The sequence below is a fragment of the Crocuta crocuta genome, unplaced genomic scaffold (genome assembly GCF_008692635.1).
Source record: "Crocuta crocuta isolate KB4526 unplaced genomic scaffold, BGI_CrCroc_1.0 scaffold812, whole genome shotgun sequence".
NCBI classification, from domain to species: Eukaryota; Metazoa; Chordata; class Mammalia; order Carnivora; family Hyaenidae; genus Crocuta; species Crocuta crocuta.
Window position 1 is genome coordinate 1,095,440 of NW_027530976.1, and position 10,843 is coordinate 1,106,282.

Here is a 10,843-nt window from a genome sequence, read left to right on the forward strand (position 1 = left end):
CAGCCACTAGACAGCTGCTGTGGCTTATAGTGGCAACTGCTACAGAAATTTCTAAGACAAGAAAGAAGCAAGGACTTTCTTCTCACATATTCATTCCTATCTATCAATTAATAAAATATTTCTCAGTGACCTTCAACCAAGTTCACTTCAGTGTACCTGACCAGAACTAGGATCACTGGCCCTTCCTAGCTGCCATGAGAGTTGGAAACACAAATTCAGATGATTTGAGATTCAAGTTTGTGATATGTTGGTAAATATTTAACAAATGGCTGTTGGGGGGGGGCACATGTTTGTACCTTTATAAGGGTGTTATAAATTCCATTGCTAAAGGGAATATTGTAGCACAATATTTACAAATAATGATAGTATATGTAGTATTCTTGATAACTTTTTTATACCTGATTGATTTGTACAGAATATGTCCTTCAAGTATTTTCTAAACTTTGCATCTGTAGCTTTGTATCAGACTGTTTTTGCAGCTCAGGAGCATAGTTCAGCATGAATGTTATTTGATAATTTCATATGAGTTAATGAGTGATACAAAAATAAAACAACAGTGAAGATGTATGTCAGAATTGTACCTATTATTAATGTGAGGGCATCTTTGCTAGATCTTGTGTGTGTGTGTGTGTGTGTGTGTGTGTGTGCGTGTGCGTGTGCATGCACTTTTAAAAGCACTGTTGCTCTGTTACCTACTGGCAGGACTGGCTTGCATGGGGCTGTGGATGCTTTGGGCTCCAGGTATGCATAGGATGGGAGGAGAACAGGAGGAGTGGGAAGGAAAGGGAGTGGTCTGGAGGCCAGGCTCAGGAGCCACTCAGATTCACTTCCACAAATGGGTAGACTTTGTAAATGAGTCATAGCAAGCTTTGACCATGCTGCCAGTAAGATTAAGAAATTTTTGGAAATCTAGCTGCCCATCAGAATTGAGGCCCAGTTTCTTCATCATGCGGTCAAGGATAGTGGGGTCCTTCTGGTTCTTTGTGAAGGCAAACAGTTCTGTGTCCATGAAGGTTAGAAGCTCTGCCTTGGAGAGCATGCTGTTGTTACCCTCCTTTCCAACATACTTCTGGAAAATAGCAGTCAGAGACTCAGTGCACTGCTGAGTCTCGGCAGGGCTGGACATTTTCACCATGTCTGCATGAAGCAGGCACAGACGCTGTTACCCAGCGGTGGTGGCGCTTCTTTGCCAGATCGCTGAATACCAGAAAAATGGTTCATCAATATGTGTTTTTTTTTTCATAACGTGTGACATACTTTTAGACTACATTATTAACATTTTTACATTACTCCTTTAAGTCTCGATAATTGGCAAAACAGTGAATCATGTTTTGATTTGTAACATTTGCCAGTTTTTTTTTGTTTGTTTGTTTTTTCGGGGGGTGGTGGTAGAAATACTGTCAACATAACCAGTTTCATGCTACCAACATGATGCCCCTGGATATAGAGTTAAGGTGTGCAGTGACATACATTCTGTAGGATTCCACTTTATACCCGCAATAAATGTAAATAAACCCAAGATAATAGATAATAGTACTCAGTAGTAAGATAATTAGAAGTTTTGAGCTTTTACTATATTGTTTTTAATGCAATTAATTTAATTGTGAGTTTCTGTAGTTTGATTTTTGATGTCTGTGTTTAATAATCAGTTTGTAAGATTCCTGGAAATTGAACATTTGGCTCTCACACCCCTCTTTGGATCAGGTCCACTAGCAAGACATAACATCAGCAAGGAAGGAGCAAAGGATGCTGTTGGGTTTGCAGACTTTAAATATTTTAACTTAGTAAAGTACAACAATAGGAGTACTTTCACTCCTAACTATGTATAATAACTAGAGATCTGTTACTTAAATGGGCCCCTCCATATTTTTAGGTTCATTGAGATAAAAGACAACTTTGAATCTTTTTTTTTCCTCATCAACTTTTCCTACCACTTCCTTACTTCCATTGATTAAGAACAAATATAATATTGACTTCCCACACAGACAAAATGTCAATGAAAGGGAAAATAAACTGGAGTCAATTGAATTCTCTTTTTAATGCCTCATTGATTTTAAGGCTCTTGGATAATGAATGGAATAAAAAAAATTAAAGTTGTCCTGAAAGGAGGTAATTCAGTCCAGGCTCCTTTATACACATGAAAATGGAGACACCTCATGTTTGAATATTCTGCCTCAAGTTACCAGGTAGTGACAAAGAAAAGATAAGAACTCTAGCTCCTGATTGGAAGGTCATGCCTTTTATATTGCTCTACACCAAACCTTAATTCCTGAACCATCTTTTGTCAGGGGAGTCTTTGATACATTCCTTGGGCATGAAAAGGACTGTCCTATCAATCAGGTCTCCATGCCTGGCCTATGAAATCCACCACGGGCACAAGCTCAGTGAAGTTCTGTTCCAGCTCATTGTGCTAGAAATAAACGGAGGTCTCACAGCAGCCATTATAGTCTAATTATATTTGACAGCCAACCCGACAAGTTTTGTTTATTCGTTTGTTTATTCTTTTAGTGCTTATGGCTTCAAAAAAATGAATCACACTGTCAAAACCATCTTACCCTTCAGGAGTTCTCTCTTTGCTTCATTTAGAAGCTTACAAAAGCATCTATTTCTAACATGCCTAGTGAAAATAATAAAGCAAATGGTTTCATTGAGAAGTCTGTGTAAGAATGCATCATTTGTGTGACAGCCAGTGATGGTCAGCCACCTCTGATACACTGGTACACTGGCTAAGGGTGTCAGAATCATGATCTCATATAGGAAAGCACATAGGAAGATTTTCGTGTCTGAGAACAAATGAGTGGTGTGGGATTATTTTTAATCCTTTAAGGAGGGAGCAACAAATGTGTCTACAAAATTCAGGCAACACTAGACATAAAATTGTATAAGGTTCATTAATGGCACTATCACTAGTGGATGGTTAACAGATTACATTTGACCTTCCTGTGATTTATCTTTCTCCAGATCGCTCACCTTTTTAGAAATACCAACAGCATGTACTCAAATGTGTTACGATAAATTGAAATTGACCACTTTAAAATAGAGTTGCTGGCTAAAGATCTCTACCTTTTTCCTGTCTAACTCTAATTTTACCAGTTTTGCTAAGACCATTGTTATATCCTAAATGGTTCAAAACAAAGTAATAAAAATTTGGAATAGTACTCTTGAGATCCAGTTCTGTATCAGCCAATTTAAATGATAATTTGATCCTACTTAAGTACAAAAAAAAAAAAAATCCAGGAAGGGGAAGATAGAATCTAATTGTGATAGCAGTCTGTGTGAGGAACAACTATGGTTGCCTGCAAGCTCTTCATGAGTCATTATGGGGACAAGACTACAAGAGTGTGAGTGTGAACATTTTGAATCTTGCCTTCCTCTGAGCTTCTCCTAGCCCCACTCCAGCCTGGACTGGAGACTTCATGCCTGGAGTGCCATCAGCTTGAGCAATATGTTTTCATTTTCCATGTCTTTGATTAAGCTTCACCTGGATACCACTGCAACTCAGTGTTGAGAGTTTGGGCGCTATTGAATTTGCTCATTCATCATGTGCTTATAGTGTCATCTAAGTTATGTTTTTCTTACTCTCTGTTCTAATATGGCTAAGGGTAATTGGTGATATTGTTATTTTTGACAATGTAAAAAGTAGAGAAATACATTTTATACATGTTTCCTTTTATACACTATTATATATAAAGCGATTCCCAGAACTAAAAGAGCTTAATGAAAGTAGACTGTACTGAGTTTAGCTCTAGGGAAGACATAAGTAAAATACATAAAAATTGAGTATACTTGGGTGAAAATCCCCAGGAAGACTTTGGAGACTTAGTAAATCACTAAGTGGTATAGTTGGGAAAAAAACAGAGAACTCAAGTTTATAGAACTCATATTCATGTGTGAGAAAAATGAAAAATTAGTGGGTACCTCCTAACTGGAATAAAATACTCATAAAAAGAATTGTTATACTTTAGTGATATTCAGTTTATTTTTGTGACTCTGTTAGTGGATGGAAATTGTGAGTTCACAGATTCTGGTCAGCTTTAGAAAAATATTTCTAACAGATGGAGATATTCAAAGATGGAATATGCTGCTTTATAATCAATACCCTCTTTCAAGAGCTGTCCAAATGGTACTGAAAAACAAATATATTAGCAAGTTTATAAACGGGTGTGATTTATTAGACATAGGGTTCCAATAAGTGGATTCTCTAAGATTTCTTTCAATTCAGAGAATCTATGATTCAATGGTACATCATTGCTGACTTCAACATTTATATCTCTAAACACCTGACTGTATGTAGTTTTATTCAAATGATGAAGAGTAGAATGCTGTGATCCTCATTTAGTTTTCTGTTAATTTGTAATCTCTCATCTAAAATACAGCAGATGACAAGTTTTGCTCAAGTACTATCCCTACCACATGTTAACATTAATCACTCAACCTAGAAGAATGAGTAGTGGCTATTTATAAACCTATACCTAATTTTTTAAATCTTAATTTTCCTATCTAGGTTTTCATATATTTAATTAGCTTATAGATGATTCATTTATTAAATCATAAAGCTTAGGTATTGATAGCATAGTCTTTACAAAGAAATGTTTAATAATGGAGAATAATGTTTAATCAAGGTGTTGAATGTGAAACCGACTGATAATTTGAAAGGTCAACAATAAAGGGCTGTCACCCATCATGATTTAATCAGTCACATTTTATTAAGAGCTACTCAAAAACAAGTGAGAACATTCACAAAAGGATTAGTTTCTAACATCTAAGCATGTATTCTAAGAACATCACTAGCCATAGTGTTCATGGCATTAATTACCTAGAAGTATGCCATTTTCTAAAGGAGCAACAAAGCTCCTTAAATATTAACATCACTAAGAATAGGCTGTAGAAATGTAAAGTCAAATGCAAGCCTCTATGGGGTACAAACTTCTTTATGAGAATGTCAACATGATAGATAAAAAGCCCCCTGAAAGACAGATATTATGTTATGCATCCTTCAAATGAAATAGATCATAAGTCCATTATCACGCTTCGTTATCCTGAGGTAAAGCAATTAATATTCTTCTTTTCCAAATAGTGTTAACTGCCAAAGAAAACTTGTGAAGAGGCCCTTTAAGCCAAAATAAGTTTGTCATCCAAACCATTGTTTCAACCACCACAATGTCTATTCTGCCATTTCGCATGTTTCTGTAACTCATATTAGAACATATATGCTTGATAAGTAGAGGGATGTCAGTATTATGCAAAATTTCATTAGTTCACATGCCATTTTCTCAAGCAAGACAAGTGTTAATAGCTAATAACTTTCAGCAGGAAGGGGAAAAAGCCTTCATTTCAGCTACTGTCCTAGCAGTGGGAGCCCTTCCAGAACATTCCATTTGAAATGTAAGCAGGCAGGGTTTCCAGACAGGCTCACCATCAGCTTCATTCAATTAGTAGCAAGTCGCACTTCCTTTTAAGTCGGCATTATCATCAGCCTTACTGTCTGAGATCTGTATTATGTTTCTTAATAGAAACCTACCAGACCTCCTTAATTAAAGTGTTGTGCGTGTGTGTGCATGTTCACACGTGCACATGCATTACTAAAAAAAAAAAAAAAATTCTGTGGAAACATTTAGCTACACTAATCTACTTGCCTCAGCAGTCCAAGTTAACTCCACAGGTTATTGGTACTGTTTCTGTCTTTGATTCAGTTAAAAAAATTTACTTAAGATTTGCTTTGCCGGGGCACCTGGGTGGCTCAGTTGGTTAAGCGTCCGACTTCGGCTCAGGTCATTATCTCATGGTTTGTGGGTTCGAGCCCCACATCGGGCTCTGTGCCCACAGCTAGCTCAGAGCCTGGAGACTGCTTTGGTTCTGTGTCTCCCTCTCTCTGACCCACACTTGCTCATGCTCTCTCTCTCTCTCTCTCTCTCTCTCTCAGAAATAAATAAAAAATAAAAATAAAAATAAAAAAGATTTGCTTTGCCACCTCCTGCTATTATGCAGAACATGAAGTCTTTTGGTAATACATATCATTATAGAGAACTATCTCTACTGTGATAGGCACAGGTGGTCTAGAATTGAGTAATGCATGTTCTATGCCTTCATGCGGCTCAGGGTTTAGTGAGAACATGTAAGCTACGAGTTTTAATTGGTTGTGATGAGTGCTATTTCTATACAGGATAATGTGAGCTTTTAGAGGTTAAAAGGCCCCAATATGGGGCGCCTGGGTGGCTTAGTCGGTTAAGCGTCCGACTTTCGCTTAGGTCATGATCTCGCGGTTCATGGATTCGAGCCCCGNGGCCCCAATATGATGGGATTTATTACTTTCCAAGTAGTTAATTCCACAGTAAGGAAGTTATGATCATCTGAAGCTTATTATATGGAACAAGAATTCTCTTTTCATGTATTCAGTCAGTAAACAATTATTGGACAGTTTCCATGGATCAGAACTTTTCTGAGCAACTAGAAAAGTAAACAAAGGAAAGAATGAATCTGTGAGTAATTAAAATAATTTCAGATGCTAACAAGTTTCCTGAAGTTAAATAGAGTATTGCACAGAGATTGCCTGTGCAAGTTGGAGAAGAGGTTAATACTTTACAGGGCAGTGACTGAATGTTCTTCTTTGGTGGAATATGGGGTTCAGCCAATGGAAGAAAGGGGGGGAACTTTGCAGGCTGAAGAAACTAAATATGGAAAGGTTTTAGTTAGGACCAATATGTTGATCCTTAGTAATTTAAATTTGATTGTGGGTGAGATAGAAAGCCACTGGAATCCTTTAAGCGGGGAAGGGATATGACAGTTTATGTTCTGAAGATGTTAGTTTGGCTTGCAATTGATGGATAAAGAAGTAGAGAAACAAGTTAGGAGACAAGTACAGTGGGCTTGATGAGGCTTGGTAGTGGCTTGGTAAGGACAGAGAGTGCCATGAGCAATGGAAATAAAGTGGTTAGAGATATGGTTTGGTGGTAGGATGGGAGGAACATGCTAATGAATGAAATGTGTTGGAGATGAATCAACAACAATCAGAGAAGTCCATCAAATAAACATCAATAGTTTTCTACATTTCTACTTCATTTGGTTCCTTTACTCTTTATAACTGGAGGTTTTCAACCCAAGGCTAGGTGACAACTTTTTGTGGCTTTTATAAATTTTTCCTGCCTCAGTCTGTTTGTATATTGGAGCAATATCCTCCAAAGAAGCATCCACCAAATGATTTGTAGATGGGACTTTTAAGGAATATCATTCATTTAACAACATGAACTATTAGGGAAGAAATGTGTATCAAATGCCATAATAACTTGTAACTTGTAAGAACAAGTCAAAAGCTCTCCATTATACCTATCTTCACCTTCATAATTCCTTTCCCAAACATGTGTCTCATACTTCTACACATATGCTTTTCAACTTTCAACCTCCCTCTAGAAAAATAAAATGATCAGTAAGCACTCTAATTCAAAAGTAATAGGCAATGAAAAAAATATTGATTATACTAAATCACCAAATGCAAATGTAGTTTGAGAGGATAAGAATGTTTGGCTAGAGCTACAGTATTATAAAATAAATGATTTGCTAGTCATTGAAGGCTCTTGTCCATGTAAGTGAGTAGAAATATATAGTATTTGCTTATTATCTCCAGCCCAAGTAGTAAATTATCACTGAAATGGCAAAGACTGAAGTGGACATAAATTTGGGGTTTGCAGTGCCAAGGAGTTGGGAGCTTGGTATATATTTCAAAAGCCTTTGGAGGCTACCGATCATCATGATATGCAGCCCAATGCTGCAGATCAAGTATAAAGGTGATTTCTAGCTTGAAACTTAACCAAGGTTCCCCTGGCTTACAGTTAGAAAATTTGTTTTCTCTGCTAAACAGTTTACTGACTTCCTTTTATTTCTTTTCAGGTTTAGATTGATTGCTAAAATACCAAATTATTCATATTTCATTATCCTCTGGGAAATAATTTTAGAAATTAACCTCTCCACCACTTATTTTTCTTTTGATTACAAATTGGTTGATTCAACAATTATCTATTAACTCTTACTCTCTAGCACACTCTTCTAGGCACTATAGAGTGATGAACAAAAGAGCTATAGCTTCTGCCTTCAGAGTTTATCACCTAGTGAAGCTTAGAAAGACAATAGAACAAGTAAATACATATGTAATAAATTAAAACAGCAGTGATAACAGAGGAGAATAATGAGACATGCTTTGCATGAAAGTAAGTTTGCTTAAGGTAAAATACATATGTATGTAGGAGTTATGAATTAGCTTAATCTATTAGGTGCCTGATGGTAAAGAGAACATAGCTGTGAATTTAGTCTTTGGATGCTGCATTTAGCCTTTTACATAGTAGTGGCTATTATCTTGCGAATAATTGTAGTGTATTTCAAGGAAGATGAGATACAGGGTTTATATGGCTGAGTCCTGTCTTATCATCACTTCTGGTAAGAAAATAGAAGTTATGTGACCTGTTAATGGCTTAGTAGTGTCATCTTAGAAAGCAAAACAAGTTTTCTTTTCTTCCATTGTTGTTATGTTATAGATTCAGCACTGTATGCTTGCAGTCTTTTATCAAGGCTGCTCTATTTATGTTTCATGTGGAAGGCATTTTATCTTTATGTTAGTGATACTTAATGGCTTCTTCCATTGTGGCAATACCATAGAGTGCCATTTTCTTTTCCTTCTACTCCCTTAGCTGCCTCTTGCCCATATGGAGTTTCTTAAAAAAGTGAATTATGTGATTGCCTGAGGAAGCCAGCTCCAGCAATATCACAGAGGCATGATACTCTATTAAACTAAGACGATCTAAAGCACATGGGAGGGAAATATGACTGGAAACTATATTCCCTGGTTACTCTTAAGAGCCTCACTCAGCTTTCAGTGTCTTTTGGTAATATTACAGAGCTTTTTGGGATAACTTCTGTTTCTCTTCTATGGTACTCTTCCCAATGGGAGAGGAAAGAAAATCCTGATTCTTTTATAAACTTTTGCTGAAATATAGTATATTTTATGGGTGCTATGAATTGCCTTCTGTGATTTTTTGAAAAACCCATTTTCGTATGTACTGTATCCTTCATTTAGGAGTCTGCAGATTCTCTTTACTTGTAATTCCTATTCTAAGGAACAAATTGCAGATCCTTTGTATTTTAATCATCAGTTACCCTACTCAATTGTTTTAAGTACTCTGTAAACTAAACCTGGTATGTGTCTTTCCCAGCTTAATTATTGAAGAGTTTTTGAAAGCACCAGGATTTCACTAGTGATCAGTATAGATTGGGCCAGTCTTCAACCACTTTGTGTTCATTATTAAAGCCTTAGTTTCTGATGCTAAGTTGGAGACAGAGAACTGATGATGTTGGTTAAACAAATGCCTAATGGGGCAAGTGGAAACTACCTCTGGGCTCTGAGAAATGCAAATGGTTCCAGTGACAGAGTATCACAGTGGGCACTGTCAATGTCCATCTGATGACTATTTCAAGCTGAGTTGAGAGGCATTGGTAACATGTAGTGAATTACATGAAACATAGAATTTTTAGTGTTTTACATAATTATGCTTATTGACCATTGATACCCTGAGTCTCAATCCCACTGCATTGGCCCATTTCATAAACAAACATCTGAGGCAGTAATCTTCAGCAAATAAACCATTCACAGAGTGTGAAAATTGTGATATGAAACAATAATTGACCTGAAATTCCATAGATTGAGACTTCAAAACCATTGAAGCAATTACAAAGGATCTGGGAGACATAATTCTCCTAGTAAAAGATACTCTTAACCTTCTCATCAATATAGATGGAGGATATAGGGGCATGTGTACAAATGGAGTTAGGTCAACAGTAGGGCCAGTTGACTTTGGCTGGTTGTACAGCTCTCAGGGAGTTGTGGCCATTTCAGTCTAGTGTTGATGAGTGATGCAGAAACTACAGTAGATGAGAAATAGACTTGGCCATGGAGCAGCATAAGTAACCTGGTCTCTTTTAAGGGAAATAGCTTGATCAGTGCCTTTCATTAAAGGCAGGCATTGTGAATGTCTTTGTAAGTTTTCTGCTCCTTGAGCTGTCATGTCAAAGTAGTTATATGTGTAGACAGTTAATCTTTCTGAATATCAGTTTCATGATCTCTAAAATGGGCAAGAGATCTTAGAGCATGATCTCTGAAATGAGCAAGAGAATTAGGATTTTTTTGTGTTCTCAAAGCTTATGAGTCCAAGAGGCCATGGCAAAATGAGCTTTTACTACAATTTGAGATATGGTAGCCCTTCCTCAATACACCTCCTCAACACAGAAACGACGGGTTTGCACTAAAACCAGGTTTGAGTTTGTTAAGAACATAATTACAGTAGTCTTTTTGAATTCTGTGTTAGCTGCTGCTGAAATTAATTTGCACAGTACTTTAGCTTCTGCGGGGGGGGGGGTGTCTTTCTTGTTCAACCACTATAGTTATATTGAATAGATGTGATGAAGGGAAAAAAAGGAAGGAATGACTAGAATGACTATAGGCATGTGCTTTATATCTTCAGTCATTCAAAGTCATTTGAGTTGTATGAGAATATTTCTTCAACACCCCTATTATCAGTTGATGTGTAAATCAAATTTTGAGTATTCCAGAAAATGAACTTAACAAATTAAATTCAACAGTATGTCCTTGATCTAGAAAAAAAATACATCAATAAAATTCAATTTCATACATGTTTATTGAGTATGTACTAACAGCAAGGGATTGATGTTGCTAGATTCTGTTGCTAGGTTGAATGCTAGATTCTGTTGGAAAGACTAACCTAAATATAAGTACCTTCCCCCAAGGAGCTTTCAGCTGGCGGAGTGTATGGAAATTCATAGGGGCACCTGGGTGGCTCAG

General features: G+C 36.8%; 1 pseudogene; it reads right to left on the bottom strand.

Annotated features, from left to right (window-relative positions):
* Window positions 1–823: 823 nt before the first annotated feature.
* LOC144236507 (protein S100-A11 pseudogene) lies at window positions 824–1,135 on the bottom strand (annotated as a pseudogene).
* Between the last annotated feature and the right edge of the window lie 9,708 nt (window positions 1,136–10,843).